The sequence below is a fragment of the Cebidichthys violaceus genome, unplaced genomic scaffold, assembly GCF_023349555.1.
Source record: "Cebidichthys violaceus isolate CVI_PGR_0920_01 unplaced genomic scaffold, fCebVio1.0.p SCAF_9, whole genome shotgun sequence".
NCBI classification, from domain to species: domain Eukaryota; kingdom Metazoa; phylum Chordata; class Actinopteri; order Perciformes; family Stichaeidae; genus Cebidichthys; species Cebidichthys violaceus.
The window spans coordinates 13,899,636-13,912,620 of record NW_027176975.1 but is presented as its reverse complement, the minus strand read 5'-3'; the positions used below and the strand labels follow the sequence as shown (position 1 = coordinate 13,912,620).

General features: G+C 40.0%; 1 long non-coding RNA gene across 2 annotated transcripts in view; it reads left to right on the top strand.

Moving 5' to 3' along the window:
• Positions 1–2,929: 2,929 nt before the first annotated feature.
• Positions 2,930–12,985, top strand: part of LOC137867339 (uncharacterized) — a 67,181-nt gene continuing 57,125 nt past the window's right edge. For both annotated transcript variants that reach the window (XR_011102167.1, XR_011102168.1), the window contains exons 1-2: positions 2,930–3,277; positions 3,985–4,111. This is a non-coding gene — a long non-coding RNA (uncharacterized lncRNA). The remainder of the gene's footprint in view (positions 3,278–3,984; positions 4,112–12,985) is intronic.

Below are 12,985 nucleotides of genomic sequence, written 5' to 3'. Positions count from 1 at the left end.
TGGCTGTAGTTCTTTGATCTAATAAAAATAGCAGAACCTGCTTTAAAAGAAGACAGCTCTACCTGCCATCAACATGTTTTACCATATTATTAGGAAGATATGCAAATTCTCTTTAGTTTTTAGATGAAAGAAAAGAATGACAAATTGTAAAGATTCAGAGTTCAGTGTTTTTAAATGGCATACATATTTGGTGGAACTGGTTGTGTGATTCAAGACTGACATACATTTTATTTTGTATTTTAAGTGAATTAAAAATTAGGGTAAGATTTTAGGTAATTCAAGCCCTTGAGTGGCACTTAGATTGTATCTGTGTTGCACAGAACCAACTGCTGGTCATGAGATAAATAATAAATGACCTTTTTTCCCCAGAATGGTCTGGATATAATGAACTCTATGCTTTTTAAAGAGTGAACAGATTTTTTTTACCAGAATGAAGTCAGCAGCCAGTTGGAGTCACTGGGGCATGAATCTCCAGAGAGCAGTGGACATGGAATGAGCCCGGGCTGATTTCAGTCAGCAGGAAGGTCGTCACCACACAAATGAAAAACATGAGAAGTGGTTGAAGGTCTAATCAAGTCCTCAGACTGCACTCACTGGGAGCAATTAAGTTCCTCCCTCTCCCTCAACATAGGTAACCAGATCTTTCTATTGACATTCTCAATAAAAGGTAATTTACTGTATGGATGAAATAATCAGCCTCCATAAGCCGGAGAACCTTATAGAATAAAATGAATTTGAAAATTGTGGTCAGAGCTATGACCAACAGTTGCACGATGTTTACAATATTGACACGGACATAAAATCGAAAAAAATGATTCACATAAAAGAACAAGAGGAATACATTTAATACAATAAATGCTTGCGCTGTGTGTTTAGAATCTACATGCATCGTCACTGCATGAATTTCAAGACCTTGGCACCGAGTCCAACCCAACCGCAGGAATTCATTACCATCATTGCTAGCCTGACACAAATTAAGTCCTGGTACTCTCAGACCACAATACTTCACCATAAGTCATCCTTAATTTGTATGGTTGTCGCAGGCACTTGTTGTCAAGTCTGTTAGCTTGCAGCTCCCTTTGTCAAAGCCTGTCAGGAACGTGCAGACTGGCAGGAAGAGAGAGAGACGATTTTCACACTGTAATTCCACCTAGAATGCCCAAAAAACTCCTGTTTGCCTCTGAGCCAAAATGTAAAATATAGTCCTTGTGAATGTGTGTTGTACTGTCTCCCTTTATGTACATTTTGCAGGAAGCATGACGTAATAGGGTAAATACTATACATGATACCACTATAGCAGAATTCTACACCCTCCAGAATGTAAGATGATGCCGTTTAGGCTTTAAAACCCTATTTCAAAACAGGATTTTATTGATGGTGAGAACATGTTTCCTGTCTCTGTTTTTCAACCCCCAAGGAGGAGTAAACCTGTCTCTGTTTCTTCACTGAGCATCTGGCTTTTACAACACAAATTAAAATTAAATGCAATTTTGATGCTTACCAAGTAAAATTGAATAAGGGATGAAGATTCTTAATGATACTATAAGAGTTGTCATTTGCAAAGGTTTAGACGCAGAAAATGCGTAGATTTAGGTGTCACTTGTGAGTCAGACTGTTTATCTTTTGCCAGGGTCATAAGGAGCAGATATAAATTATCTGAAGTGTGTAGATCATCTTACGTTTTAACAGTGAAATAGAGTAACACAGTCATATGTTCCCAGTCGGTTAGTAAAATCACCACCGCTGCATTCTAACCAAAAAACTGACACTGTCACAAATTAATATGTGATTATACACAAAAGAATCAGATGGCATCTAATAGCTTTGCACGTAGGTAAAAAATACTCTGCACTCCAGGACAGCATCAAGGGGAAACAGAAAAAGGACTCTGATGGTGGTGAAGAGTCAGCCATCATTTCACTTGAAATTCTTTTGATGCCACCCCTCTATTAATTACGTCCACAGCAAAACATAGATTCCCCTGGGCTCGTTACCAAAAAACAATAAACATTGTTTCACACTGACTCACCAATTGGCAAACAACTGAAACACAAATAGGCTAACCAATTAACCAGAAAACCCATTTGCCCTGATTGGCAACACTTTAACTTTTCCGATAGAAATGCTGTTCTTGTTTTCATTATCATTTTACAAAAATAGTGTAGGCTTATGAAAATAGCTTATAAATCTGATATGACTAAATAACTGTTTACTTATGGTGTGCTATATAATATCTATGAACCTATTGCATGTTTGTAATGTGCTTTGGGTGAAGGAAAGCACTTGACAAATAAAATGTATTATTGCTTATTATTATTAATAATCATAATAATAATAATCTAATTTTTATTATATGCTTCTTCAATCTTGTCATTTAACCATGGGCATGAAAACTGCTGCATAAGGTGTACAGCAGCTGTATTTTGTACATTATGACGTGGCAGTGTAACTTTCACAAACAGAAGCCTATTGACCCTGAATAAGAGCTCTGCAGTCTATTCTCAGTATAAAGGCTGTTTCTTCTCTCTTTCAGCAACACATTAGCAATCTGAAGCTAACGTATTACGCGTATAACCAAATCTAAACTCTGTAGGGGACAATTATCATGTTTTCCATAAAGAGTTTCCTCAAAGTCCAGTTTTAGATTATTCACTTTCTTCACATTTCATGGCTGCTGTTTTGTCTAAGATTTAGGCAATTTAATACAGAGGCAATTGAGAAAACATGAGATTCATTTATTACAGAGCGCTACACATTTTGGCACTCGGACTTGCAATGTGCAAGACATTTATTACATTTTGGGAAAAATGATTTCCAAAGCAATAAAACACATTCAGTACTGCATGTATCTGCCTTCATTTGTTGAATTATTGTGTAACGTTATTTGGAAAAAGTTCACAATTTTTTACAACAAATTCACCTGCTTGAATGCTTTATTTTGCAGAGTTGCAGTCAAGTGAAATGAGAGCACAAAGACGCAAAGTAGCATCTAACCTTAACTTCTAAATATAGAGCAAGGGATCTCTGTCTGTCTGTCTTCATTATTAAGAAACTTTGAATTCAGGACCATGCAGACTGAATGAATGCATTTGTGCGTGCTCGAAGCTCGCGCTCCATCTTGGAAGGCTCGCGCCACGGTGCCACCAGTGTGTCCCACCTGCTAGCTAGCTAATGGCCACAACTCTGCACGGCGCTCTTTCTGACTGCGCGGTTGATGCTGATAACGCAGTCCCGACCCACGGAATCCTCGTGGAAGCGTATCGGCCACCCTCTGCAGGTTAACTCCTTAAACTCTGTCAGCACTGTTATGGTTGTTTGCATTGTTCGCGCTGTTAGCACCATTAGCTGTTAGCCACCGGTGCTCTGTCGATATGCTAACTATGCTAACTATTAGCATGTACCCTGAGACTGAATCACAGATACGCTCTGAATACCGTTCATAACTTATTTAATAGTATGATTATTAACAGTATCACTATTTATACTGCACAGTAAACGTTCTGCATTCAAATGTTTACTTCAAGTGAAGAGTGAAAGCACACTCAGCACAATGTGCTTGAATTTACGCAATGTCTGTTCAAGGTGGAGCTTTCAAGATGATTCTGCATGGTTAAATGAATAATAATGCATCATATTTTAATTGTTATGTTTTGTGAGTAAAATATGACTCTGCAACATAACCAGACAAATGTCTCTGTTAGGGAAATGTATTAGTAGAATGTTTTGTCTGAAGTAGAAGTACACAGTATGTAGTATACAGTTTATTTCAGGTTACAATGAGTTAGAATAGTAACATAGTTCAATCATTTTCATAACCAGCATTAGAAATCTTGAACTCCTCTTTGGGGCCCTTTCAGCTGAGGGCCACAGGCCTATCAGTAAAATCTGCCCCAGGTGTTGTTTTCTGATGACCAGACTGTACTCCACCTTTGTGTCTGAGTAGCTGCGACTGGGTGTGTGACGCAACTATCTTTGTCATGGCAGGTGTATTGCTGAGGACCAAAGGAAGCACAGTGTCCAGAGGGAAGTTTTTTGTATGAGTGAGCAGCACAGGCTAATCATCCAAACCCATTCTGAACAGGCATGTTTTGAACGGCTCTGCGCTCGCCAAGTAAGATTTTCTTCATTGTTTTCTATCATTCTGAAACACAACCAGCAGCCCAGCAGGCAGTGTTGGGTTACAGAGAATATTGTTTACTTTGGGTCTGTGAGTGAATTTTTGGTCCAACTTCAACACGCAATGCTCTGGCTGGGCTTTCTGTGGTAGCACTGTAGCGGAGAAACAAATGCCAAGTTGTCTGTTTACTAGATAGCACTCTTGAGTTCCTCACATTTGCAGTCATTCCAGTTTAATGGTCGTTTAAAAGCATTACGATTGTGTGTGTGTGTGTGTGTGTGTCTGTGTGTGTGTGTGTGTGTGTGTGTGTGTGTGTGTGTGTGTGTGTGTGTGTGTGTGGGGGGGGGGGGGGGGGGGGGGGGGGGGGGTGCAGAGGAAAGCAGGTCCTAATGGAGTCATAAGAGCCATAATACAACAGTTTGGGTTAATGTAAAATTGTATAAGTATGTTCTGATGTCTTTTTACAAAGCTACTTCCTTAAAGGAGTATTTCGGAAATAGGCACGTTCGCTTTCTTGCTGAGAGTTAGATAAGAAGATTGATACCGATCTCATTTGTACACTAAATCTGTAACTGGAGCTAGCGGCCCGTTAGCTTAGCTTAGCGCAAATCTTAACAGGGGACAAACAGCTAGCATGGCCACATCCAAAGGTAACAAAATTCACCTAACAATTTAAAGCTAAAGCTCACAGAATAACCGTACAACAACTAAAATGTAGAATTGTAGTAGTTTAAAGGGGGATTAGCCTATTTTTGGCCAGGGAGCCGTGTTTCTCTGGAGTTTTTGCTTTTTCCCCTGCAACTTTCACTGTTATGATACCTTTGGACAGAGCCAGGCTAGATGTTTCCCCCAGCTTCCAGTCTTTATGTGAAGCTAAGCTAAGCTAAACTGGCTGTAGCCTTAGCGGACAGATGTGAGAGTGGTACCATTGTCCTCTAACACGAGAGTTAACACGTTTCCCACAGACATTTTTTAAGCTATTACTTTATTTTACATATTTAATAAGTATTAATATTGCCACAGTGTCTGGTATTCAGTGGAGGAAACAATGCAGCGGAGTCTTTTGAATAAGTAAAGAGACACTATTACTAACACATTCATGTTTGGCACTATCAGCAATGAATCATAGATGTGGTGAAGGGCTGTATTTATCTGCGAACAGGACAGGGACTGAAGAGGGCTATCAACAGTTTCACACATCCCTTTGAAGTGAGATGCACTATAAAGACGTAAGAACAAGAGCAACGACCAACAAGAAATGCAAAATTTGTCATGTTGTAATTATTTATGGAGTAGTGCATTTAAAGTAATTACTGAGGTTCCCACAAAACAAGCCAGGCTGCGCTGCCTTTTTACTTTTTATTTTTTATTGTCCACGTCAACTGGATTGTTCTGAATGGTGTCAATGCAAAAAGCACATTTCAGCAAAAGGTGTCACAGCCATACATTTTGTCATGTGGTCATAGTGCTTACTTGCAAAGTGCCAGTCTTATTCATGTCCGAGTGGGCATATGCCACACAAAGGGCACCTCACACTGAACGGATTCCAGTCATTGTGTAAGTAGAAGTACAGCTGTTGCCCTGATGCATTGACATGACATCACAGCAAACGTCAACATCAACACATAGCCGGCTATCTTTGGAAAGTGATGATGATCTTGGCTGTGCTTCTCATCAACAGTGAGAAAGATTGCAATGTACAGCTGTCTGCGCGCCACATCCATTTGACATGTTGACACAGTGGGTCCTTAAAAGTGCATGTGTCAGGAACTAGGAACTAATAGCGCAATGTCTAACTTCAGAAGATTAGCCAAGCAGCAGCATAAGCTGTGGCTGCTCTGGTGTTTAGAAGCCGTTTTTTGAAAAATGTGTGTGGCACTCGTACGTGAGGAGAGAGAAATGAAGACGACGGGAAAAGGCTCTGCAGGAGTGGAAAATAAGTGAAATGTAAGTCATAGGTAGCAATATTTTGATAAAGTAATCATGCTTCAGGAGCGAAGCTCGGACTCTGATATCAGCCTTTGGTGATTCCACGGAGCTCCACCGAACATGGCAGCATCAGATTTACAAATTGAAAATCATTAATAATTCTAACCAGGATGTGATAAATCTGGAATCACTCCCGATGAACCTGGACACACTTTCATAAATCAAAAAGATTACTTGGAAATTTTTTAAAATCTGATGTCAAAGTGTCAGGCTTACTAATGGTTTTTGTAGATCCCTTGCCATGATATATCATTAATCTGAGATACATTTGAAGTGTGTCACCGGGGCAATATGTGATCCCTCTAATATTAGGAATATGCTGGTCTATGTCAATACAGGAGATAGGAGGAATAAAAGCGGGGGGGTGGGGGGGCTAGAGAAAGTTGCCGTGGGTTACATTTTGATAAGGTGTTCAATGAATAGCCTATTTCAAATCCGCGTACACGGCATGAACTGAAAATCCGCACGTGTGAATGTGACAACAGTTCCGGTGGTGGTGCATCACGATGAAGGTGATAATGACGATCATACATTGCAATCAAAACAGATAATCTACTGTAGAAATGACACTTGTGTTTTAATGCAGCTCAATGTTTCCCTCCTAAATCCTGACAATATCCACACGGTGAACTCTGTATCCCCAAAATCCACACCGCTGCTGAAACACCTTCTTTATTCTGAGAGCAGCGTTGCTGAGACTTAGGAGTGGTATTGTGATGAAGGAGGTATTGACTGTGATGGTTGAACAGGGCACCTCTGTAATCTAAATGTCATTCACTGAAAAGCATCTCCCACACCGCCAATGGCTTTCATCTGAATGCTCCTCCAAAAAGATTCAATTACTTTCTCTCTCCTTCTATTCCTTTCACCCTCTGATCTCCACCCTCCTTCCCATGCACTAGTTGCTTATCTGCCGTGATTATAGTCATTATGAAGCAGCCGTGTTCTGTAGTGAGATTTCATCAGGAGCAGACACAGCCAGCTGCCTCTGCAACCAGGTCCAGTTTAGTAAAAGAGCCGTACAAAGACGATGAAATACTGTATATTTCAACCACACTTAAGGCATGACGTGTGAGCGTATCGCTAATAAGTATGTATTCTGTGCCACGTATTCTGTAAACATCGTTCACATTGAACATGAATGGCTCCATGTATAAAACTCCATAAAGGTTATGCACTGTAATGCACAGCCCTGACTGTATTTCACTCTTCTGGTGAGGCGAGGGGAGAAGCATGGCAGCCCGAGGATAGAAGGCTGTATCAGACAACACATCTGCTCTTTTCATGTTCAGAATCTGTTTCTCGCACGTCTCCGTCTAGGTTTCGGTGGAGGGGGGGGGGGTTTAAATGCAATGGAACAAAACTCATTTCTTGACAATGACATCAAAGGAGACGGCTGCTTTTGTGTTTGAAGTGGAGCGTGTTTGAAGTGTTCTGAAGACAGTAGAGTGGTAGGGCAAGTTCATTGTTGCTTCGCTCTGGAGATGATTATCAGCTGCTATCGGCGTGGATCTCTGAAACAACTGTCAGTATGACGTGTGAATAATGATCTCCCTTTTTCACCTGCCGACGCCAAACCCACTCTGACACCTAAATACCTACAGTACTACCGGAGTTCAGACATTCCTCCCTTCGTTCTGTCTTTGGCTGCAGTTTTAAACAATTGTTGGAAATTATTGAAATGATGGGAACATTCTATTTTAACATTGCATTTATGAGTTGATTAGTTAACTAATGTATTGTTTTGGTCATGGTCGACTAAGATCTCTTTCGTCGATTAGTCGCTCTTTATGTTTTTTTCCTGCTGAACAATTTATTACCAAGAAATGTACAGATCTGTCAATTAAATCAACCAATCGATTAATCAAGAAAATTCTGTTAGTTGACTTAGAATTTCTTTAGTCGAGGACCACCTCAAATATTAACAATGAAAAAATGGTTTTATGACACGCTTTAACACAAATATAAGGATTTTATAACAACATTTGAGTTGTTTATTTATAATCTTATATTATAATCATAATTTAACTTCTCCTATGAAGTGTACATTTTTCAATATATAGATATGTGTATACATACTATCTTAAGTATACAATTAGTAAATAATAATTATTATTAATTCTAAACAATTTCAAGATATTAGTAAACCCTTAAAAATGTCCTTATATCTTTTTACAACTTTGTAGTGTGGTTATAAACCATGTATTAATTGTTTTTCTAGTGCTTATAGATCAAATGCTACAATCATTATGTACTGATCACAGATATGTTATACTGTTTTTATCAAGTTACATTGAGTTAATAAACGTTATATACCATTTATTAAGTGCTTATAAATGCATTTTTTAATTAAAATGATTATTATTCAAAAACATCTGTTATGGATGAACATCCGCCACGTTACCTTGCTAACATAGTTGCTACCAATAATAAATAGCATGTTTTCCTCTTCTCTCTGATGATGCTGCGAGTCAGAGAGCAATGGCCGACACTGCCCTGAAATATAAACCAGTCTTTGATATTAGCTACCATCATATAACTGTGTACCCTTAATGGTTACATTAGCCTAGTAAAATAGACACGTTAACAGTCTTCCCAATACGCGTAGTGAGCTGTAGATTTAGTTGGGCCTCTAAAATCCTCCTCTGCTAACTATTATTGTACATGGGTTGGCAGTCTATAGTCCAGCCTGTAAAATCTTTCAGGAAGGGTCATTAAGGATATTTCATTATCTCCATATTGCCAAGGTCAGGTTGTCCATATATCCACTTTACGGCTGCTAGGGGAATATGCTGCGACTGTAGTATAATAGACCAGAAAATGTCCACACCAGGAATGATGGGAAATCAATATTGGGCCCAGCTCATCAATACAAACCCCATTTTCACAAGCAGGAAGAAGGTACTCGGGGAAAAAACGTTGAGGAAAACAGATTGAATCAGAGCGAGAAAATAAAATAAAACAATGTTTTATTGTTAATAAAATGTTTGTTTTTTGGTGCACAATTTGCTGGGAGACTCGTCACAGACGAGGTTTAAACTGGTTTGGCTTGATTTTGTTTTAATCTGCCAGCAGTGGATCAGGCAGTCCATAAATGTCCCGGCACAGTCGTGTAACCACGTTAAAGCAGAAAGAAACATGGGTTGTGACAATGATTTGCTCCATTTGTTACAGCAGCGGCAGGGGCCTCAATCTGCCTTTGGTTTGTTAGAAGAATGTTGATGCCTTCAGTTTATTGCAGGGTAATGACAAAGAAGAAAAGTAGGATGCCAACAAACAAAGAGAAGCCTGTATCATCACAACTTAGGGAGGATGTGTCGTGTAAACCATCCGATCATTACTAAAGCAACGGCACTGTCATGCTCAGAATACATTTTGTATTAATCAATTAAAGCCAGAACATAACGCATACACTACTCTCTTCTAAGGTGTAAATATTATAATGTGGAATTGTCAGTACATGTAGGCTATTTGTTAAATAAACATAGCAAAGCATGTTGTGGTCCAACAAGGAATTCACAATGTTCTATGGTTGAGAAAAGAGAAAACAGCCTGTGGTTGTTTAACCAGCCAGTGGTAGCCCTGGGCGTTGTTTGTTTATGCAGCACAGCTTCCAACAAATGAATATAACACTGGCAAACTGATGTTGGAGAAAAAAGAAGAGTGCATACAAAAGCATCTCCCTTCCTTTTCCAAATGACTGCTAGCATCAAAACAATCCTAAATACTCCAAGTGATGCTTCTCAGTTCTCTTTCTCCATATTGTACATCTTTATATTATGGCACAAACACTGACTCACTACAGTTGCTGTACAGTAGACACACTGTCTTTGTGTGGACGTTACACATTGTCTGCTGCATGTTAATGGCTTATTGACCATGTATGGTGTAATGAGACCTTGGGTGCAGGGGCAGCCATGATGTATGAGGGTGAAAATTGGCCTCTGCTGCACTGATGACCTAATTTCAATATTCAGGGACTTGGGGATGGAAATGACACTTTTCACATTTAAGTGCTTTGTATTAGCCCCTGGCTTACTGTACCTCATGCCTAATCCCAGTCCACAGACGGAACCACACGCCGCACACACACAGAGAGAGAGAGTGTGCACTGGCTGGTATGGACCCCGCCAAATTACCACCATTCATTGCGGACACAGCAAGGTGTACACCCTACAACCGCCAAGGCAGCGTGCACACACACAGAGAGAGAGAGAGAGAGAGAGAGAGAGAGAGAGAGAGAGAGAGAGAGAGCATTTAACTCGTTCTAGGAGTCACCTTCATCTTTTAACCGTTCTGCTGGCTTGATGCATGCATTCAAGAAACTAAAGCAGGGGCAGATTCCAAAAGGGCTCTGTCTTCAGAGATAACCTTGAGGATCTATGGCATTTAGCATTCCGCTCAACCCCGGCCATGGCTTCCGGAAAACGGTCATGGCTTCCCTAAAGCACGTATTTTGATCCCTAGCCTTGTGTAGGGGAACATTAATACCCTTTCATGCTTTCCTATATTATTTTTTTTCTGAGGGGAGAGGCTTCAAACTGGAATTTAAAGACTGTCGTTGCATGTTAGGGCAAAAGGGGGATGAAGCTCAATGACCTATTTGCATTTCTGTCTAGGAGAGGAGGAAGAACAGGAGGATGAGGTGTGTAGCGGAGAGGTTGTGGAGATGCAGATTTATTTATCATTCATCCCTTATTTCTCTTGTATTAGTGAGTGGAGGTGTCATGTTTGGCACATCGAAACTCTGTTCTGCCAAAGAGATGTGACGCCAAGAGAAATAGGTGTTGTTTTAACCTTGAGCCTGATTTAAGCAAACATGAATATATTACGCGCAGTATCCCTCATCCCCCAGCTGACATGCTCGCACTGTATTTTTTTTGCTATGCTACTGTATATTAAGTGCAGGTTTTTTTACTGCAGACAGGAATATGAAGTGTCAGGTTCTGCACAAAGGACAAGTGAACCACAGCATGGCAGCTCAGACTTTTTTTCCTTGACAAGGGGAAAGAAATCCTGAAAGATGCTCCAGAAGCTATAACAAAACGTACACTTAGATAGATAGATAATTTAGTTTTTGACTCACCTGAGAGGCCATACAAGAGCAGATGGAACAGTCTGCTGGCCACAACTACTCCTACGTAAAGTGTGTGTGTGTGTGTGTGTGTGTGTGTGTGTGTGTGTGTGTGTGTGTGTTTCTGTGTGCCATGGGGACAGCGCAGTAGCTCACGGTGCTCCGACAGGTCCACCGTGTGTGGTGTTCTGCAGCATCAGCAGCCGGACAGGGGCCAGACGGTGGATTTATGATGCCAGAGAGCGGAAATGACCTGCTTCTGTCATTGGGTGTGTGCCCCATCACGAGAGGCCCTAAACTATATTGGCACAGCGCTGACAGACATGTTTGTCATCCAGTCAGTTTTGAAGATACCATGCAAGGGGTATTAGTCCTTTGACAAGTCCCTCCACTCAATCTGTGTTATTGTGTGTGTGTGTGTGTGTGTGTGTGTGTGTGTGTGTGTGTGTGTGTGTTTGCTGCGTCTGTCTTTTCTGCTCCGTCTACTCTTTCTCTACCTTTTTACTTTTTAGAGCTGTTCTTTTGCATAGCTCTTTTGTTTGCGCCTCATAATTACACCAGATTTCTTAAAAATGATGTACAAATAGTCTTTACAGACTGTATAAGGAAGGTGCTTTCAACTTCCCAGGATAAAGTGTGCAAGTGTTGCATGAACAGTGACACCTTCTGGCTTTCTGAAAAGTAAAGATTTAATCATTAGCCAGTTAAACTAAAGGAAGGGGAAGCTAATCTGTGTTTTTCTGGTGATTCATCTTTCTTAGTTATATGAATAGTCATCTTAATTGTTTTTAAATCGATAAGTTATGGTGTCATGTCAGCAACACTTTTCTAATGCATAGCACTATTATGCTAACGTATAGCTGTCCTTATTTATCAGAGATATACTGTACCTCTGTTCCATGCTAAACAAAAATACTAACAATATGCACTCCTGAGAGGACACTTGCTAATTGTCTTTTTGTGTTTGAAGATCTTATTTGTACACATGGTACAGGTTGAACAGAAGCTCACAGATAGTCATGTAAGAGGTAGTTGTTGTAACTGGAAATGTGTGATCAAGTCAGGGATGTCGCCACATGGTTATATAGACTCGGATAATATAAAGAAGGCTCCTGCCAACATTAGCAACAAGGACCATAGACTGCTGAGTGGGTAATTAAAGATCCAGCTGTAATTTAACCACGATCATATCTTAAATCAATCTTTTGTCAGCGTAAAATGGATGAAAGATGCTGTAACAAAAGCAATCTCACAACAGTAAATCACTCGATCAGCTCATTTACTAGATGCACAGTATTTATTTAAGGACTAAAAAAAAGCATGCACCTTATTAAATTCTTTGCACCACATCTTTTAAAAGGAGTAAAAAATCCCAACCTGTTTTTTGTGCCTTTTTGGCATTAAATTGTCTGACCTACTTATGTGCTTTACACAGCAGACACCAAATTCTGTTTATATCCACTTGAACTTCCAAAGATTTTCCTCCATCACCAAGCAACCATCTACTGAGCCTTGCCTCACCCATCCACTCCAATGAATATTTTATAAAGATGCAAAGATTTCCTCCATCTCAGTGTGTAATCAAATGCACACAGTGCTGCAGGGATTTAAAGAAGAGATATAAAGTCACATCTTAAGGAAGAAATCCATTTTTCTCTAGCCTTGCATTCATTTAGGAATCAATGCGCCTCTCAGGAGACTGGCTATGTGAATCACACACACACACACACACACACACACGCACACAATTGGAAACCTTTTTGTTATTATTCTGATCTTCTGAGCTTTAAATGCTTCCAGACAGC